Below are 20886 nucleotides of genomic sequence, written 5' to 3' on the forward strand. Positions count from 1 at the left end.
CCAGAGGATTTTAGACTAGAGGCTCAGAAACACTGTTTGCCGAACAGCCACTTTTGTTATTATTCTCTCATCCAGCCTCAGATGCACAGGGAGGTTCGACACCACAACCGCAAGCTTAAATAAATTCAGATCCCAGGAAGCCTGCATCAGTAGATGGTCTCGTTTTCAATTTGTTTCTAAATGGTCCGCTAGTTATTAGCTGAAGCTCCATTTGAAACTACAGTTTGGAAGCCATGCTTTTAAACAATCTACAGATGGAACTCAAGGTTACAAGGTGCAGGGGATCATGATGTTGGTGTGCAGGCAACTGGTGCTGTGATTCAATCACCAACTCCCAGTTGGGACCTTTCTTTTTTCCTTCACATATTGCAGCCCCACAGTGGGATCCATGGGTTGATCTCATGCCATGGCTGTAACATTTAAACCCCCACAACTATGCGGGCAGAGTTGCTTGCAGAGTCCCCCCCCCCCCCATAATTATTACATGTGTTTGTCATAGATTGGAGCCATCCTAGAAACTTATTTCCCTTGCCCTGGTCTGCATATGCAGTAGAATGAACTCATAGAATAGGCTGTGTCACTTCAAGGTGTGGTTTCCAATGTTCATTTTTGTTATAAAATTTCCAGAAGGGGAAAAAACCCCAAACATAACAGGTAAAGGCCTCATCAAGTTTCTCCCTGATCTGCTACTAGACCTATGTTTACAAAGAGTTATTTTTATGGGACGGCTGGGATTAAAATCGGCATACCCTACATACAAGCCAAAGTGTTGCTGTCTAATCTGCTGCCTTGGGTGGAATTTCTGCCACCTCTTTCTGCTGCATGTATAGACCCAGGAAAGGGCTGCTTTGGGTTACAAAAACATGGCAGATAAGCTCATGGAATTCCATATCCTGTATAGTTCAAGCCTTACTGCATATTATGTCTGTGCACCCAAGTCTTCATTGGCTTGCTAACAACAACAATACATGTTACAGATAGGTAGCTGTGTTGGTCTGACATAGTCAAAACAAAAAACAAAAAATCCTTCCAGTAGCACCTTAAAGACCAACTAAGTCAGTTCTTGGTATGAGCTTTCGTGTGCATGCACACTTCTTCAGATACACTGAAACAGAAGTTTCCAGACCCTTCTATATAGTGAGAAGGTGGGGAGGGGTATTACTCAGAAGGGTGGTGGGAATGGGTGGTTGGCAGATAGCTGTGATGAGCCTGTTGACGACTCTTAACGACTGCAATAGGTCTTACAGGGAGAAGCAAGGAAAGAGAAGCTGCTGAATTACAACTTATCACCAAACTTAAAACCATGGAGAAACCTGGCCTGAACAAAGACCTTGGATTCTTATCTCATTATACATGACAAAGCCATTTTTCACCTTTTCATCCCTTGCTTCTCCCTGTAAGACCTATTGCAGTCGTTAAGAGTCGTCAACAGGCTCATCACAGCTATCTGCCAACCACCCATTCCCACCACCCTTCTGAGTAATACCCCTCCCCACCTTCTCACTATATAGAAGGGTCTGGAAACTTCTGTTTCAGTGTATCTGAAGAAGTGTGCATGCACACGAAAGCTCATACCAAGAACTAACTTAGTTGGTCTTTAAGGTGCTACTGGAAGGAATTTTTGTTTGTTTTAACAACAATACATGTTCTTGCAGGTCTGGGGTAACAAAGTTTGAGGATGCAAGGGCAATCCTAACTGCTAGAGTTAGTAAATGTTAGAAATTAATATATGGTAGATTTTAGATAATATTTTGAGCATTGAAGGGAAGGTGCCAAGCCAGGGCCTCACCTGGGAAAGAAGTCATTAAGAATGAGAAAAGGTGCTGGAAGCAAATCATTAACACTTCTGAGAAACCCATCATGAGGGCAAGAGATTCTCTGCCTGTGGACAGAGGGGCGAGTTCCCATGGTTACTATGGGATGATGAAGGTTTAGGATTTCAGCTCCCATGTCTAGGAAAACAGGAGAGGGGGCAGGCTGTGCCCACAGAAAAAATATGTTATACACAGCTTGTTTTTGTTTCCTAGCCATCCCATCTGATTTGACCCTTGTAATACCAGACATAAGGTTCCCAGCTGGTGTCCCGTCCAAGAACTTAGCAGAAATGAACTCATAGTGGTTAGGGTGGTAGACCTGGGAGACCAGAGTTTGAATCCTCACTCTGACATGAAGCTCATTGGGTGTGTGACCTTGGGCCAAAGAAGAAGAAGAAGTTTGGATTTGATATGCCACTTTATCACTACCCGAAGGATTCTCAAAGCGGCTAACATTCTCCTTTTCCTTCCTCCCCTACAACAAACACTCTGTGAGGTGAGTGGGGCTGAGAGACTTCAAAGAAGTGTGACTAGCCCAAGGTCATCCAGCAGCTGCATGTGGAGGAACGGAGACGCGAACCCGGTTCACCAGATTACGAGTCTGCCGCTCTTAACCACTACACCACACTGGCTCTCACTGCCTCTCTGCCTAACCTACCTCACAAGGTTGCTGTGGGAATTAAATGAGAAAGGGAGAGAACAATGTATGCCTCCTTGAGCTCCAACGAGAAAAAGGTGAGATATAAAAGCAACAACAACAACAGCAACAACATAACTTATTATTTATATGCCGCCCATCTGGCTGGGTTTCTCCAGCCACTATGGGTGGCTCCCAACTGAATATAAAAAACACAGTACAGCCACCACCAAGAAGGCCCTCTGCCTGGTTCCCTGTAACCTCACATCTAGCTGTGAGGGAACTGCCAGAAGGCCCTTGGAGCTGGACCTCAGTGTCCGGGCAGAATGATGTGGGTGGAGACACTCCTTCAGGTATACTGAATAATTAAATATATGATTTGCTTTGCCTTCAGAAGAGACACAGCAATAAACAGCTTCGGGCAATCCTCTCAGTCCCAATTCTTTGCCATCTCCTTTTCCATTGCAGTGTAGGGAACATATATTTTGGTTCCCCTCTGTGCCTCCTAATCATAAAGCTGCAATTTCCTTCCCATCCGCCATTCAAGCCAGGCCAGTGACAGTTCTCCCACTCCTCACCTCATTATGGCTATGGGCAGTTGGAGGCCACTTTTCATAAAGCATTGATTTCCCTCCCCTACCAGCTCTTCCAAGTTCCAGCCTTAGCAAAAATTAAAGCTGGCATTTCTCTCTGCAGGCAGATGTGTTTCATAATGCATGTACAGATAATATTTTATTAATTCTGTTTTTTGTAGATCCCTGTTTGCATACTTTTTGTTCATCCTCCTAGCTGCCTCGCTGGGAAATGTTGCTGCAGGCCAGCATAGGGGGAAAAGAAGCGCAGGGCATGAAAGGCTGATGCAGTCATTGCTCCTGTGTCTTAAGTGAGACCTTTAAAGTATTCAAGAGTTTAGGTGTGGCGGCTAGCCAAGACATCGCCTCTGCTCGGCAATTAACTGTCCCGCGACAGCTGCTATTCTGCATCTATATCCTTTGTAGGCATCATTCTTCCCTTATAGATGCTGGCTGATAGTGGGGAGTGAAGCGAGCATGAGAATGTCAAGCTATTTTTGCACCTGCAAGATTAAAAATACAGGGTTTAATTGCTGAGTCGCCCACCCAAATTGTGCAGAAGGCCTGGGTGCAATGGCAATACAAAGGCTGGAACACAGTGTGGAAATCCCCGAGCCACAGCACACACACCCTCCTGGACTGTGGCACTTCCCACTACTTTTCTATTCCCCCCTTTTAAACTTTTTACCAAGCTGGCATGCTGTTGCAGTTGGAGCAAAGCTCCAGAGAGTTGCTACCCACTAGTGACTGATTGCCTCAGAGTGGGTGCAGAGGCACTCTGAGAACCGAAGAGGGCAGCAGTGTGCTCTCTCTGTACAAGGTTGAAAAGTTGGCTGGACAGCTGTCATTGTGGGTTGTTGCTACTACCTGAGGAGGAGCCATGGGGAGGAGGGGGGCGGGTAAGAAGGGAGAGGACAGGTCTTTTTTTCTTTGGGGTGGGGAGAATGAAAAAGTAAAACACTTTCTTGGCCACCCACCCAACTGCAGATGCACCATGTCATTTCTTCTCTCTGTACTCCTTCCAGCGGTCATTCCTCCTCTGGTCATTGCTATGGATACATGATCTGTCTGTCTCCAGGCACTGCAGTCATCTGCAAGGGATTCCCACATGGTGGGGTTGATGTTGCCAGCTTGCAGACATCTTTGTAATGCAGAGATGGTCTGCCAACGGGCCTGGTGCCTGAAGCCAGCTCCCCGTAGAGCACATCGCTGGGGATCCTGCCACTTTCCAGTCTGTGCACATGGCCAAGCCAGCAGAGATGTTATTGAAACAGGAGTGTGAATATGCTGGGGATATGGGAGAGCACATCTTTGTTTTCAATTTCATAACAATTGGTGGGACATCTTTTAATATCCAGCTGTATCCTGAGTTACTTTCCTGAGACCATAAGGATATAAGTGAAGTCCTGATGGAAAGGCTCACCTAATCCAACAATTTATTCTCATAGTGAATTATTATTATTACAAGGAGGCAGAGGGCCTCATTGGTAGTACCACCCACCCTGTGGAATGCCCTCCCATCAGATGCCAAGGGGATAAGTAACTAAATAACCTTTAGAAGACATCTGAAGGCAGCTCTGTTTAGGAAAGCTTTTTAATTGCTATTGTTATTATCATTACAGTGGTACCTTGGTTCTCGAATGGCTTAGTTGTTGAACAAATTGGCTCCCGAATGCCACAAACCTGGAAATAGGTTTTTCGGTTTGCGAACACGTTTTGGAAGCCGAATATCCAACACAGCTTCCGCTTGAGTGCAGGAAGCTCCTGCAGCCAATCAGAAGCCACACCTTGGTTTTCAACAGTTTCGGGAGTCGAACAGACTCTCGGAATGGATTAAGTTCGAGAACCAAGGTACCACTGTATTATTATTATAGTGGGCAGCCAAATGCCTATGGAAAGCCTGCAAGCAGGACCTGGGTCCAACAGCACTCTGCCCACCCAGAACCTGGCACTCAGAGGCATAGCATCTAGCAGCCCTTCTTCTGCCAGGGTCTTTGTGCACAGCAGAAGCAGCTCATTCAGTGGAGCACAGCTGCTATGGTAGCTTCCTGGCCTCTGGGACACTGTCAGTTCCCAGGTGGGAGGTGGCAGGCAGGTTGGCACAGAGAAAACACACTGCTGGGAAGTGAGGCAGGTCTCACTTGGGACTGTTCTGTAATGGATTTTATGCATGTATGACTAGCAGGATTGCACCCACATGTCCCCATTGGGGAAGTTCCTCCTGAGAGGAAGGAAATCTCATTGTGGGAAACGAGACATCCTCCCTCAAAAATTTGGTCACCCAAATCACAGTGATGAATGTATAACAGAACTTTCTCCGTATAAATATTTGAACAGCAGTTTGTTAATTTTGGTTACTCTCGGTGTGGATTAATTGCTGTTTTACATCAGCCCCAGCTTCTATTAGTTTAGGATTTACATCTTAAATGATAGCATCGGTGTTTGCCTTGAATAAAACATTTTTAACCTAGACAAGTTCATTATATCCTTGAAGGTGAACTGACAGATTAAAGGAACCATGAAGATCTTGATTTGGTTTACACGAAAATATATTAATCGGCAGATGTGCTGCTGATTTTTTCTTTCTTTTTTAAACATTCCTTAACATATTTTAATCTCAGGTGAGTTGATAAATAGTAGTATGTTTCGATAGGCTATTTGTTACCTCCTGTGATGCGTTATGCTTTGGTTCTAACTCCTAACCTCATGCACTTGAAAGCCTATGAGGCTTCCAATTTATATTATTAAGAAGTCACACTATTATACTTCCATGGTAAATAAAAAGGCCAGTGAGCTGCTCTTTCACCTAATTAACCTGAGCTGTGTGGTACACTTCACTAATATTAGAGTGTGTGCTTGATGCGACCTTAATACCCTAGACATGATAATTAGAGTGTTCTGAGCAGCAAAGCTGTATATTCATTTCATATAAATGACACTAGTACTGATACATCCATTATAATAAATGGCAAGGGATGAGTAACTGGAAAGTCATTCTCATATGTGGTGAGTCATTCTCAGTGTGGTGTAGTGGTTAAGAGCGGCAGTCACATAATCTGGGGAACCGGGTTCGTGTCTCCGCTCCTCCACATGCAGCTGCTGGGTGACCTTGGGCCAGTCACACTTCTGTGAAGTCTCTCAGCCCCACTCACCTCACAGAGTGTTTGTTGTGGGGGAGGAAGGGAAAGGAGGTTGTTGGCCGCTTTGAGACTCCTGAAGGGGAGTGAAAGGCGGGATATCAAATCCAAACTCTTCTTCTTCTTAGTCAGAGGAAGGTTCAGATGCATTGGCCTAGATCTGACAAGTCTAGAGGACCATCTGCACACAGCTTTCTAATTTCAATAAGAGTTGCAGTGCAGCTTTAGACATATTAAGGAAAAACATAGGAACATAAGGACCTCCTGAACTAATGTGAAGATTGGAACTTACCTATCCAATGCTAAATGTCCCATTGCAGTTCTTGGCTCAATAAACATAACAAAATGCATTTAAGAATGTGTATTTTGAGAGAAATAGATCAAGAACAACTTATTTAAATACATGCTCTCTCTCTCTCTCTCTCTCTCTCTCTCTCTCTCTGTGTGTGTGTGTGTGTGTGTGTGTGTGTGATGCAGGTTATGGTGACAGACTTATGAGTGAAGATAAGGAAAAGTGAGGTGGTCCAGAGCTAAACTTATTTGTTCATCCCTAGACAAGAATGATTGATGGGAGCTTCCTCTCTCCATAATGAAGGAAGCCCCAGCCAAAGATTTGTCATGACACAAATTAGTTGCATCATGGTCACAAAATTCCACTATTTTTGTTTTATTTGTTAAAGCTGAATCCTTCATTTGCACATACTGTGGGGAGCCATGGTGAATGTCTTTGGCTCTCCGCAGGGTACACACAGTTGTTTAAAAAGTTGGTCTCTCTTTTTCATACTCGAGGGTAGCTAATTTCATGATTTATGAAGGGGAAAGGAGTTCAGCAATACACAGAGCTGTAAATCAGCCTGTTTCCCAGGATCACTTTGACCCAGTACGCAACTATGAAGTAGAGCAGTTACGAAATAGACCAAAGATGACTAAAAACATACCTTTCTCACACCTAGGATCTGTGGTCAGCCAGGCTGCTTGCTGGAAAAGTAATAATAATAAACTAAGGGCATCAAAATCAGCAAATGGAACCCAGTTAGTTTTGCCATAGCCTAATGATGGGTTAAAGCCTCAGCGCCTAGGACTTGCCGATCTAAAGGTTGGCGGTTCGAATCCCTGCGGCAGGGTGCGCGCCCGCTGCTCGGTCCCAGCGCCTGCCAACCTAGCAGTTCGAAAGCACTTCCGGGTGCAAGTAGATAAATAGGGACCGCTTACCAGCGGGAAGGTAAACGGCGTTTCCGTGTGCGGCTCTGGCTCGCCAGAGCAGCGATGTCACGCTGGCCACGTGACCCGGAAGTGTCTCCGGACAGCGCTGGCCCCTGGCCTCTTAAGTGAGATGGGCGCACAACCCCAGAGTCTGGCAAGACTGGCCCGTACGGGCAGGGGTACCTTTACCTTTACCTTTAATGATTATCGGCTTGTCTGTTTCACTGGTAGCTCCAGTGCTGCAAAATGCTCTCCCTGCTGAAATGTGAGAGGCTCCTTTGGCACTGGCATTCTGCCATTTCTTGAAGACCTGTATAGACAAACATTCCTTTGGTTTCTTGACCTGAACCTCCTGATCTAATCATTTTAATTGCAATTTTAACTATTTTAATTGTTCTCCTGTTTTAAGGGGCTTATTTTATCTTACATCTTAATTGTGGTTTTTAATGTTTTGATGAAATGGTCTTAGCGTGTATTTCAATTATGCATAGTTGTATTTTTATAATTGGTTTTACACTTGTAAAGCGGTTAGAAGTCATTTTGGAAAGCTAAGCGATTTATAAAATAACCTTAATCATAACCATAGTTATAATGACAATAATGGAACGGGGTAGCAAAAGTCCTTCAGAATGCTTCCTGGAAGGTGGATCTACGCTACACACACACACACGGAGGAATTCACATTAAAATGCTGGTGAATTTTCATGAGGCTTAAAAAAAATAAAAGCAACCTGATGTGGAAATGTCGAGAACTGAATTTATGGTTGAAAAAAAGTGAAATGGAGAGCAACTGAAATCAATGGATTGGCCCATCCCTAACTACTAATAATATAATTATCAGTCACTGCCTGTTCTTTTCAGCACCTCATTTTCTTCCAACTTTACTGCTTACAATTCCATCCACTACCACATGTCATGTACTGTATGTGTTCGAGGTAATATAAGTAGAGTGATGTACATTGTTCAAGGCCTGTTGGAGATTTTGCACGATGCTCAGAGAATGTATAAAATCCAGTTCGTTTGTTTATTGTTTTGTCTAGCCAAAGCCATTACAAAAGATAAAATACATAAAAAAGAATGAAAACAGAATGAAAGACATTACATAGTTAAAACAATTATTAAGACAAGACATTCTGTCAGATAAGAGTTTGCTCCCCTGAAGAATATAACTTATCATTCCCACAAACCTTTCTCCTTAAATTGTCACTCTAAAGGCAAAACAGGCCACTTTTCAGAGGTGTAGCGGGACCTGTCCCCTAATAAAAATACCTAGTCAATCTCCCAATTTGGAGATTTAAATCTTTGAACAAGGCTGCTCTTAAATCCTGACGAACCAGTAAGTAGTGAGGGTAATGCAGTTGAGATATGCACATTCCCTAAGGCTTGTTGAAGATTATGTAGATGGACTGAGAAATGTGCACATTTGTTACTTCGTGGTTGGGTGATGTGCACGTTGTCCATAAAGTCTGGTGAATGTGCACAATGGTCTGTTATGCACATGAACTTCTCAACTTGCATTATCCCTAACATATACGGTATATGTACCTGCAACTCAGAAGTGGATTAGCATGATAAAGCTTACGCCATAATACATTCGTTAGTCTTTAAGGTGCCGCAAGAGTCATTGTTGTATTTTACAACTTCTTCTGGATTATGTGCCTGGTCAATGGAGACAGAGTGCAAATTTCCCTGCTCAGCCCCCTGTTCCTTTCCTTTTTGAAGCTGAAATGTAAGTAAAAGCTGGAAGAAAGTGGAAATGCACTTTGATTATTGCAGCTGATTACAGGATTTGCCACTTAAATTAATTCATAACATACCCTGATCCTTCATTTATTAATTTAATCAAAAGTTCTGGACACAAATAATGAGTGTAGTCGAGATAAAAGACCCACAAACTGCCGCCCCCCCTTTTTTGCCTTTTAGGTACTTATTGCATTTTACAAATGAATGGTTGATCTTTTTTGTCTCTTGTAGTTATCGAGAGAGGACCTGGAGGTTTGAAACTGAAAGACCATCTCCATGTTCCTTTCATAGGAATAACAACAAAAGAAAAGAAAGAATTGCCAGTCTTTAGGAAACTGATTGTCTGATTAGCAATTAAATATTATGAACCTGAGGGTGTGTACTTGATTCCTGGGCTTTCATGTGTGCTCTGAATCCATGCCCACCTTGGCAGAATACAATGGGCAAGTAAAGCCTGCTTCAGTTGGTGCCAAATGTACAGTAAATCCAAATGAAGCCAAATTGGACTGTGTTCCTTTCTTCCTCGCTCTCCAAGCACAAGCTTGCCTAGTTTGTTTTCCTCTTGCTCTTGCTGTTGTTCCATTACTTTTTTAAAAAGTATACTTATTTATTATTTTATTATTTATTTGGACCATTTATATACCGCTCGTAGTTAAAACTCTTAAGCGGTTTACAACATAGGTTAAAGGAACTTAAATAAACAGCAAATACCAAAACAAAAAGCAGAGAATTTCTATGTTCCATGAAACGTAACTCAATAGAGCATCCTTATCAGTATAAAGAGGGACGCGGGTGGCGCTGTGGGTTAAACCACAGAGCCTAGGACTTGCCGATCACAAGGTCGGCGGTTCGAATCCCCGCAACGGGGTGAGCTCCCGTTGCTCGGTCCCTGCTCCTGCCAACCTAGCAGTTCAAAAGCATGTCAAAGTGCAAGTAGATAAATAGGTACCACTCCAGCGGGAAGGTAAACGGCGTTTCCGTGCGCTGCTCTGGTTCGCCAGAAGCGGCTTAGTCATGCTGGCCACATGACCCGGAAGCTGTACACCGGCTCCCTCAGCCAATAAAGCGAGATGAGCGCCGCAACCCCAGAGTTGGTCACGACTGGACCTTATGGTCAGGGGTCCCTTTACCTTTACCTTTAACAGTATAAAAAACAACAACATTGCCACATAAAAATCAGCTCCAAAGAAAATCCATAGTACAGTCATACCTCGGGTTGCGAACGTGATCCGTGCAGGATGCATGTTCGCAATCCGCAGCATTCGCAGCCTGAAGCGCCGCGTCCATAGAATCATAGAATCAAAGAATCATAGAATCATAGAATCATAGAGTTGGAAGAGACCACAAGGGCCATCAAGTCCAACCCCCTGCCAAGCAGGAAACACCATCAGAGCACTCCTGACATATGGTTGTCAAGCCTCTGCTTAAAGACCTCCAAAGAAGGAGACTCCACCACACTCCTTGGCAGCAAATTCCACTGTCGAACAGCTCTTACTGTCAGGAAGTTCTTCCTAATGTTTAGGTGGAATCTTCTTTCTTGTAGTTTGGATCCATTGCTCCGTGTCCGCTTCTCTGGAGCAGCAGAAAACAACCTTTCTCCCTCCTCTATGTGACATCCTTTTATATATTTGAACATGGCTATCATATCACCCCTTAACCTCCTCTTCTCCAGGCTAAACATGCCCAGCTCCCTTAGCCGTTCCTCATAAGGCATCGTTTCCAGGCCTTTGACCATTTTGGTTGCCCTCCTCTGGACACGTTCTGGACACATTCCAGTTTGTCAGTGTCCTTCTTGAACTGTGGTGCCCAGAACTGGACATCTACGCACGTGTGTGATGTGATTCGGCGCTTCGGCACATGCATGTGATGTAATTTTGTGCTTCTGCGCATGTGCCAAAACCCAGAAGTAACCCGTTCTGGTACTTCTGTGTTTGGCGCAGTCCGCAACCCAAAAACGCACAACCCGCAGTGTTCGTAACCCAAGGTAGGACTGTAAAGGACTCCTACAAACCTCTGAGTTCTCCTGAACATTCTGAAAACTCCCTCTACTTCATAGGTGGTGCCATTTTGGCTACTCACCCCAAAATGCACTAATTAAAGGAATCATGGTCAAATATCATTATTTCAGAACCTTCAGAACAGATAGAAATGTGGATGTAATGACTATTATGTAGAAAGCATGTGATCATCTCAAATTAAAGGGTACCATATTTTTTCCATGTATAAGATGCCCCCATGTATAAGACACCCCTTACTTTTGGGGACCCCAAATTTAGAAAATGGGCCTATGCACTATCTGTGTATAAGACGCTCCCAGATTTTTAACCTTATTTTAAAGTAAAAAACAAACAAACCTTCGTCTTATACATGGAAAAGTACAGTAATTCTTTTATGTTCTTTCCACAGATTGGCTCACTTCCAAGTCAGAAATAGCAATTACATAAATAGCAGTTACAAAATCCCGACATGGAGTTCCTACATGCATTTTGGGACTTCCTTTGTAAACAAAGCTATGGAGACTTCTGGCCTTCAGAATGTACGGCTGCACTTCTGGTCTTGTCCAAAGACAGCCATTGAATGTATGCTAAACTATCTCCCAGCATTTAACATCTCTTCATAATCTTCCACTCCAGATTGCAAACAACTACAGAAGCAATAAATGGTTGTGGTGGTTGTGCCATCATCCATTGTCGTGCAGCTGCCAGACAGCCGTTGGAGACCTTGTTATGGATCAAAACGTCCTGCTTATACAAACACAGCGCTTAATCTTCCTTTTTAATCTTGATTTTGACTTTCAATATAAATTACGTAGTCTCAGATGTCACCTTAAATTGATTTGTTATGCTAAATACCTGCCAAATAAATAATGAACTCCCGAATTAGTCTATATGCAATAAGACAAGGAGTGAGTTATTTCTAACAATTCCTTTTATCAGGTGAGGATTAAATTATTTTTATGCTTTGACGCTCAGGGCAGGGCTCCCCCCTGGAAATGTGCTTGAGACACTTAACAATTCAAGTTTTCCTAACACGTACTTTCTGATATTAAATGTCATCACATTTCAACATTTCATCATGTTACTGTAGCTGTTTAAGCTAGGATAAGAAAGACAAAAAGAACCCCATTAATATATGAGGCCCTTTCCCCCACATTCAGTGATACACTGTAAAGGCCAAAGAGATAAAGTCCCTCACACTCCCCAATAACACTAGAACTTCGATTCACCCACTGAAATTAATTGTCAGCAGATGCAGGACACATCCAGACCTCTGCTTTTTTTGCAGGTGTATGCAGCAACATGTCATGGGCATTAATAGTACATCTGAAGTGGATTTATACTGGACTGTCCACACACCACCTGACTTTATCATTTGTTCTGCAATGCCCCCCCCCCAATGTTCCCACATTATATCTTCCGCACTTCTGACACTGCCCATGCCATCTTCCATTTGGGCAGCCAAGAGGTTTTAACAAGGTTCACACGCACATTCCAGACAGGCTCAAAAACACTCAAGAGGGTCCAAAGCTAGACCAGTGAGGATGCAGCCTGTGAGAGAAGGGGTGTTGCTGAGGTAGGGGGTGCCTGAGGAGACTCCCAAGGGTGAGATAAAGAGGCCTGGTGGGCTGCATTTGGCCCCTGAGCCTGTGGTTCCCCACCCCTGCACTAAATGCTCAGGTAAGCAAAAAATAGTTCTAATACAGAGAATTCTCGATGAATCAATAGCTTTCAATATGACTGTCAAATGGAACTTCCAGACTCAGAATTCAGAAGCAGCAAAGCTCTGGATACCAGTGGCTAAAGGGGCCCTTTACTGTTAGGTCCAGTCGCGGATGACTCTGGGGTTGTGGCGCTCATCTCACTTTACTGGCTGAGGGAGCCAGCGTACAGCTTCCGGGTCATGTGGCCAGCATGACTAAGCCGCTTCTGGAGAACCAGAGCAGCGCAGGGAAATGCTGTTTACCTTCCCGCCAGAGTGGAACCTATTTATCTACTTGCACTTTGACATGCTTTCGAACTGCTAGGTTTGCAGGAGCAACGGGAGCTCACCCTGTCATGGGGATTTGAACCGCCAACCTACCGATAAGCAAGCCCTAGGATCTGTGGTTTAGACCACAATGCCACCTGCATCCCAGTGACGAGAAACAAGCTAAATGAATTGTTCACGTGGATTTTCACTGTGGAAGTGCTTTGTTCTCAGAGATAGGATCTGAGGAGCCATGTCAAATAAAGGTGCCAAAAGCTGAAGTTTTAGACCTAATTGAAAAGTACAAATTAATAAGTCATGTGGGCCAGATGGCATTCTCTTGAGTATTCTGTCGAGGCTGAAATGGGAAATTCTTGACCTTTTATCAAAAAAGAGAGATGCAGTTCATGAATATCAGTTTACTTACCAGAAGACTGAAAGCTGGCTAGTGTAGTTTTCTTTTTTTTTAAGGGACCCAAGGGTGACTGGGAAATGACAGACTGTGCAATGAAAATTGGCAGAAAGCATTGCTTTGTTGTAGAATTGCTAAACATATAAACCTCTTTCATGTGTTCCATATATGAAAGGAGGCCACAACTAGTCCTTACAATGCTCAAGGGAAAGGCTGTGCTGTGGTAGGGAGACACTGATCGGTAAAGCCTGATTTCTTGCCCACACAGATGGCTTTATTTAATTTTAATTAGATTTCTAGCACATTGTTTCTGTGTATAGTTTTAGGATGCAAACTGGACACTAGTTGAGTGGCACAGAGCACCTTATCCAGCTCCTGCAGAGAGGGTGACGAAGACCCCTGTCAGTCCTGTCCACCCCGACTGAAAATTTAAATGCACTCCTGTTTGGCATTTAAGTAGCAGAGGCTCAGGGAATAAAGAGGTCAAGGAACAAGATATGCTCTTTGGCATGAGCCCTCGGGCACCTAGTAACTCGTACCAAACAGAGGTATCATGCTAGAGGGAATGCCTCACAGTGAATACAAATCTTTCTGCTGTTCTTCTGCTGTGGGTTGAATATGAAACAACAAAACCACTATTTTCCTTTTTTCGTATACTGTTTGCTTTTGCAGGTGTACAAGACAATAACCAGATGTGACAGATTTTTCCTGTGGCTATTTTGCACATGTGTGTACATACAGCACACACCCAAACCATTTTTCAAAAAAAAAAATTGCGAAGAAGGTATGACAGAAGCTCATCTTTAGGAGATCATCAGAGCTTGTGATGACTCCTACCCCTTAGAACTCATTCCCATTACATATCAGACAAGTCCTGCTTCTATTGTCTGTTTGACCCTTCCTTTTTCAACAAGCCTTTTAGATGGAGATTTTTAATCCCTCTGTGCATTTGCTTTGAGTATACAGTGGTACCTCGGGTTACATATGCTTCAGGTTACATACGCTTCAAGTTACAGACTCCACTAACCCAGAACTATTACCTCGGCTTAAGAACTTTGCTTCAGGATAAGAACAGAAATCGTGTAACACCGGAAGCGGGAGGTTCCATTCGCTAAAGTGGTGCTTCAGGTTAAGAACAGTTTCAGGTTAAGAATGGACCTCCAGAACGAATTAAGTTCTTAACCCGAGGTACCACTGTATATCACTTTGTGATATTTCATGGGAAGTTATTCATAATTTAAAAAATGAAAGCTCACACACAAATAGTTGGAAGCCACAGTTGTCAGTCAAATAACTCCCTGTTCCAAATCCCAGATATTCCCCTTTTATGGAGAGTTTGGGAATGACATAAAACATTCTGAGACTGACTCAGTCTGTGCCCCCTGAATCTCTGTGGCAGACCATCCAATGAGCTTTGAGCATCTTTTAGGGAAGCCCTGCTTTACCTTGAACAAAGTCTGAATCATTCCAAATTGATCTGATTCGGTTCTAGAGCTGAGCTTTGTCTGAAGTAGATGCACACCACTGGTAGGCATGCATCCTTCCAGGTCACATGGAGCTACCACCATGTGACAGAGGGCTTGGTAAGGCTGAGGGCAATAATATGGAGAGAACTTACTGTTGGTGCCTCTGTCACATGTGTGATCCATGCTTGGTGCACAGATGTGTGATGGGTTGAGCCACTGGTTTGCAGTTAAGCCAAGTGTACGGGGCTATATCTGCTTCTCATGCTCACCCAGTGCTGGGTCTTTGCCACCACACAATGCATTTCTTTCCTTCTCTCTGTGTTAACCATACATCACCTCTATCTATGGAGACAGTTAATGCAGAGATGGATCCTTTAATTGAAGAGTCTGTGAGTTTCACACAGCTCCAAATAACAAATGGCCTACAGAAGACCATTTTTCTACATAGGGATTCTCAATTTGGAAAAGGGAGCTGCCTCCTTGGAGAAATAAATAGTGCAAGTGGCTGGTGAAGAAAACTGAACTTGCTTTTATACTCAGCTCGATACACTTCCATTTGAAACACGGCAGAGGGGAGTTCTGAGCAGACTTTAGCAGGCAAAAAAATTGCCTCTGGCAGCACAAAATGGATAAGCTACTTTTTGTCTTGTTCTTCAGTTGTCTTGGAGCCTGAGGGCAGGCCAGCTGTGTGTGCTTAGTTTGCTCAGGCCCTCTGAACACTTGATTAGATTGTGCTAATTATGGCATCGGGTGAGGCTAAGATCCACAGTTAAGCTGCTGTAGTCAAATATCACAGAATGTGCCTTCTGCCCCGGAATTCCCATTGCACTTATGAAGCATTAACCAAACTTTAGTGCTTGCTATAATACCAGCCATCATCTTTAGTGATCTTAGAGGACACCTGAAATTCTAGTAGACTAGAAAAGTACCAAAACAGGGACCATTTCTAAGTTATACAGCAGCAAATCCTGGTTTGGGTGCTGATGTGTAGTCATTTCAATCACCCTGGCAAGTGTACCTGTACGATACACATGCTTGAAAAATATGCCTCTGGGGCAATAACCCTTTCAGGTGTACATTTAAAACAGGGCTGGGGGGGGACCTGTGACCCTCCAGATGTTGCTGGATTCCAACTCCCATCAGCATGGTTGGTAGTCAAGGATGATGGGAGTTGTAGTCCAACAGTATCTGGAGGGCCATAGTTTTCCCAGCCCTTACTTAAAGCATCTTAGATTTACACCTAAAAATGTAGTGAATAAAGTAGTTCAATACTGCCCATGCTAAGATATGACGTAGAAATGAGAAACAGAAGCATCTGTTGCCTAATTCCTGTACCTAGAATGCTATAAGAAACAATGATTTATTTTTTTTAAGAATCCAGATGCACCTGAGATGATTGCTAACAGTTTTGTTACGCTATGAAACAACTCTATCCACTATCCAAAGTAAAATGTTCTTAAAAGTTGCTACTAAAGTTTATTATCTGCCAGAAAAGTTTTGTTTTTAATAAAAGCCCTATTTAGGTCTTCACTTTTCTTTCACTTATTTACTCGAGAAACATACTCTGTTCTCGTTTTCTTCTATACTGTAACAATCTGATCCAGCAGGTACAGTACATCACAGATACTACTTTCTACATGCTGGCACTGGTTTTGCCTGCATGTTTTCCAACAGAATTCATTTTTATACACTATTTTCTCCAATATATGCACATATATATATATATATATATATATATATATATATATATATATATTTGCTTTCGTAGATTTTCACGGGTACAGGAATGCAGGTTTTGGTGTCCTCGGGTGTCTTCCCGTGTAAAAGTTGGGGTGTCTAGGCGACGTTTCGACGAGGTCTCACTCGTCATCTTCAGGCTGGTGCTTTCGGCTTCTTGTTACTGGAACAGAGCGGGATCTCAATGTTTGAGTTCCTATAAATACTGTAGAGGGGGTGTGGTGTCTAGCCTCCAATGTTCTGGGCAGAGAGGAAGTTCCCAGGCTAGTGTGCCTTTTCTTCTTTTGTTCCTTAATTACTTGAGAGATACCTTGAGTGATTTCTTGAGTGATATCCTGAGTACCACTTAGGTGGGTCATTAGGTGTGGATTAGTTGCTAAAGTCTTTGTGTCTTGACCTCTTGAACTTTGTGAAGAGTTTTCCTGAGAAGATGGCTGTATTGCACTTAGTTGTGCTTTGGCTTGGCTTCGTGTATAGGGGCGAGCTGTGGTTTTGTGGCTTGTGTCAGCCAGATCTGTGTAGGGATTGCAGGGGGGTGCAACATCCGGAGGTGCCACCATGGATTGGCTACTGGATGGTGTCAGTAATTCATCTGTGGAGAGGGTCTGGGTTTGGGTCTGGTGTGGTTGATTGGTGTTGGCGTTCTGTGTGCCTCTGGATCTGGTGTCAGTTTTTGTGGGGAGGGCTAATTTCCAGATGTCTGGCAAGCGGGATGTGTCGTCACGCTTGTTCATGTTGTGAGGGTGTTTCTCTATCTCGATGGCTTCCATGATTATTCTCTTGTGGTGATGTTCCGTGTTAAAGAGCAATTTGGAATCTGCAAAATTAATTTCGTGTCCTGTTTCTTTCATGTGTTGGAAAAGAGAGGAAGTTTTTTCTTCTTTTTTGACGGCATTCTTGTGTTCTGCGATACGTGCATTTATTCGTCTGTTTGTTTGTCCAATGTACGTGGCTGGGCAGACTTTGCAGGGTATTTCATAGATCCCTTGGTTTTCCAACTGGATTTTATCCTTGGGGTTTCTGAGGATATTGGCTATTTTTTGGTTGGTGCAAAAGGCTGTTTTGATATTGTGTTTATGGAGGATTTTGCTAATTTTATCTGTAGTGCCCTTGATATAAGGAAGGAGGGCCATGCCATTGTTTTCTTCTGTGTCTTGGTTTTTGGGGGGTGTTCCCTTTTGGATTAGCTTCGTAATCCTGTTTTGCTGGTATCCATTGGCAATTAACACATTTGAGAGATTCTGTAACTCAGTTGTCAAGTGGTCTTTGTCAGCCAGGCGTTTGGTTCTGGAGATGAGAGTCTTGGCTACGGAGTTTATTTGTGCAGGGTGGTGGTGTGATTGTGCATGTAAGTAGCGGTTGGTGTGTGTTTTTTTCTGGTAGATAGTGTGTCCTAGGGAGCCATCAGGTTTTTTGTAGATTAGGACGTCAAGGAAGGGAAGTTGGTTGTTGGCTTCTATTTCCATAGTGAATTGTATTTTGGGGTGTAAGTTGTTGAGATGTGTGAGGAAGCTATCCAGTTTTTCCTTCCCGTGTGGCCAAATTACAAAGGTGTCGTCAACATATCTGAGCCAAAGTTTGGGTTTGTGTTCTGACTTGTCTAAAGCATTGGTTTCAAAGTGTTCCATGTACAGGTTTGCGATGACCGGTGAGAGGGGTGATCCCATAGGTGCTCCTTCTATCTGTTTGTATCTTTGTCCATTGTGGATGAAGTACGTGTTGGTTAGGCAGTGGTTGGTCAGGTCCAAGATGTATTCGGGGGGATTGTATTTGTTTTGAATAGCTGTCAAGGCTTCATTAATGGGCACTTGTGTGAAGAGAGATACAACATCGAAGCTCACAAGTAGGTCATTAGGATGTAGGTTTTGCTTCTTTATTGTTTCTATGAACTGGAAGGAGTTTGGTACGTGTGAAGAGATGGATTCTGCATAGGGCTGAAGTTGCTTGGCGAGAAATTTAGCGAGATTTTGTAGAGGTGAGCCTATGGAGCTGACTATTGGTCTGAGTGGTGTTCCTTCTTTGTGTATCTTGGGGAGGCCGTAGAGTTTGGGGCATCTGGATGATTTTTCTCTGGGGATGATTCTTAGCTGGATTTCTTCACTGATAGGAGAGGCTTTTATTTTGGATTTGGTGGTTTTTTCCAGATAGGTGGTGGGATCTGTTTTTATAGGTTTGTAGGCAGGATCTTGGAGTAGCTTTGATAGTTTTGCTTGGTAGTCCGATGTGTTCATCACCACTGTGGCATTACCTTTGTCTGCTGGGAGAATGATTATGTTGTTGTCTTTCCTCAGGTTGGTGAGTGCTTTCTGTTCTTCTTTGTGTAAATTGCTTCTGGGTGGTTTGCTGGAGCAGAGGATGTTGGTGACTTCAAGTCTGATTTTATTGGCTTCATCTGGGTTGAATTTGGTTAGGCTAGCTTCGACTCCGCATATGATGTTTTCCGTGGGGATGCGTCTCGGGGCGACTGCAAAGTTGAAACCTTTGGAGAGTACTTTGGTTTCAGTTATGGTGAGGATCCTGTCTGATATGTTATGTACTGTTTGTTTCATGGGTTGCTGTGGAGGGTGGCCGGGCTTCTGGCGTTTCTCTAGTTTGTGGAGTTTGTTGGTGTGTGTGTCTGTCTTATGTGAGGTCTCCGTTTCAGCTTTCTTATGTGAGGTCTTCCGTTTCACGAAATTAATTTTGCAGATTCCAAATTGCTCTTTAACACGGAACATCACCACAAGAGAATAATCATGGAAGCCATCGAGATAGAGAAACACCCTCACAACATGAACAAGCGTGACGACACATCCCGCTTGCCAGACATCTGGAAATTAGCCCTCCCCACAAAAACTGACACCAGATCCAGAGGCACACAGAACGCCAACACCAATCAACCACACCAGACCCAAACCCAGACCCTCTCCACAGATGAATTACTGACACCATCCAGTAGCCAATCCATGGTGGCACCTCCGGATGCTGCACCCCCCTGCAATCCCTACACAGATCTGGCTGACACAAGCCACAAAACCACAGCTCGCCCCTATACACGAAGCCAAGCCAAAGCACAACTAAGTGCAATACAGCCATCTTCTCAGGAAAACTCTTCACAAAGTTCAAGAGGTCAAGACACAAAGACTTTAGCAACTAATCCACACCTAATGACCCACCTAAGTGGTACTCAGGATATCACTCAAGAAATCACTCAAGGTATCTCTCAAGTAATTAAGGAACAAAAGAAGAAAAGGCACACTAGCCTGGGAACTTCCTCTCTGCCCAGAACATTGGAGGCTAGACACCACACCCCCTCTACAGTATTTATAGGAACTCAAACATTGAGATCCCGCTCTGTTCCAGTAACAAGAAGCCGAAAGCACCAGCCTGAAGATGACGAGTGAGACCTCGTCGAAACGTCGCCTAGACACCCCAACTTTTACACGGGAAGACACCCGAGGACACCAAAACCTGCATATATATATATATATATATATACACTTTTCAGTACTGGCCCCGACTTGGTGGAACACTCTGTCACAAGAGACCAGGGCCCTGCGGGACTTGACATCTTTCTGCAGGTCCTGCAATTCAGAGCTGTTCTGCCTGGCCTTTGGTTTGGACTCAGTCTGACCCTTATGTTTCCCTCCCCTTATGGTTTTGATCTATGTGCTACTATTAAAATGTGGCTGCACTTTAAATTATATTTTAACCTATATTTTAAATTGGTTTATTTTTATTTTTTTAATTGTCATGGCCAGGGAGGGTGGGATATAAATTGTTGTTGTTGTTGTTGTTGTTGTTATTGAGGCATCTGATCAAGGCCTGTATTTTAAGATGAGCTTAAAGATATATTTGCAAATGTTTGTATGTTTCATGCCAGGCAGAAACCAGCTGGCTAAGTACTTTGGCAGTTGTTTATCTTCCTGCTCTCCTGAACAAGGGCCCCCCTGATTTATAGCAGTAGCAGGAGACAAGTTTCTAAAAGTTGTAAAAGGGAATTACAGGCTGGGAGCAAATGTTACACTGACCCTACATATTACAGAATACAATCAAGCTGCAAAAACACTAATTAAGAGTTGGTAAATAGTAAGATTTATTGTTTAACAGAAAATAATACCATGTGCCTCCCATCAGACTCTAGCCATATTTTCCTAAGGTTTAAGGTATACTGAGAGAGTTAAAGGGCAATAAATTTTGGGAAGAGCTAATGGGAAAAG

This window comes from Podarcis gaigeae (assembly GCF_964106915.1).
Source record: "Podarcis gaigeae genome assembly, chromosome: 6".
NCBI classification, from domain to species: domain Eukaryota; kingdom Metazoa; phylum Chordata; class Lepidosauria; order Squamata; family Lacertidae; genus Podarcis; species Podarcis gaigeae.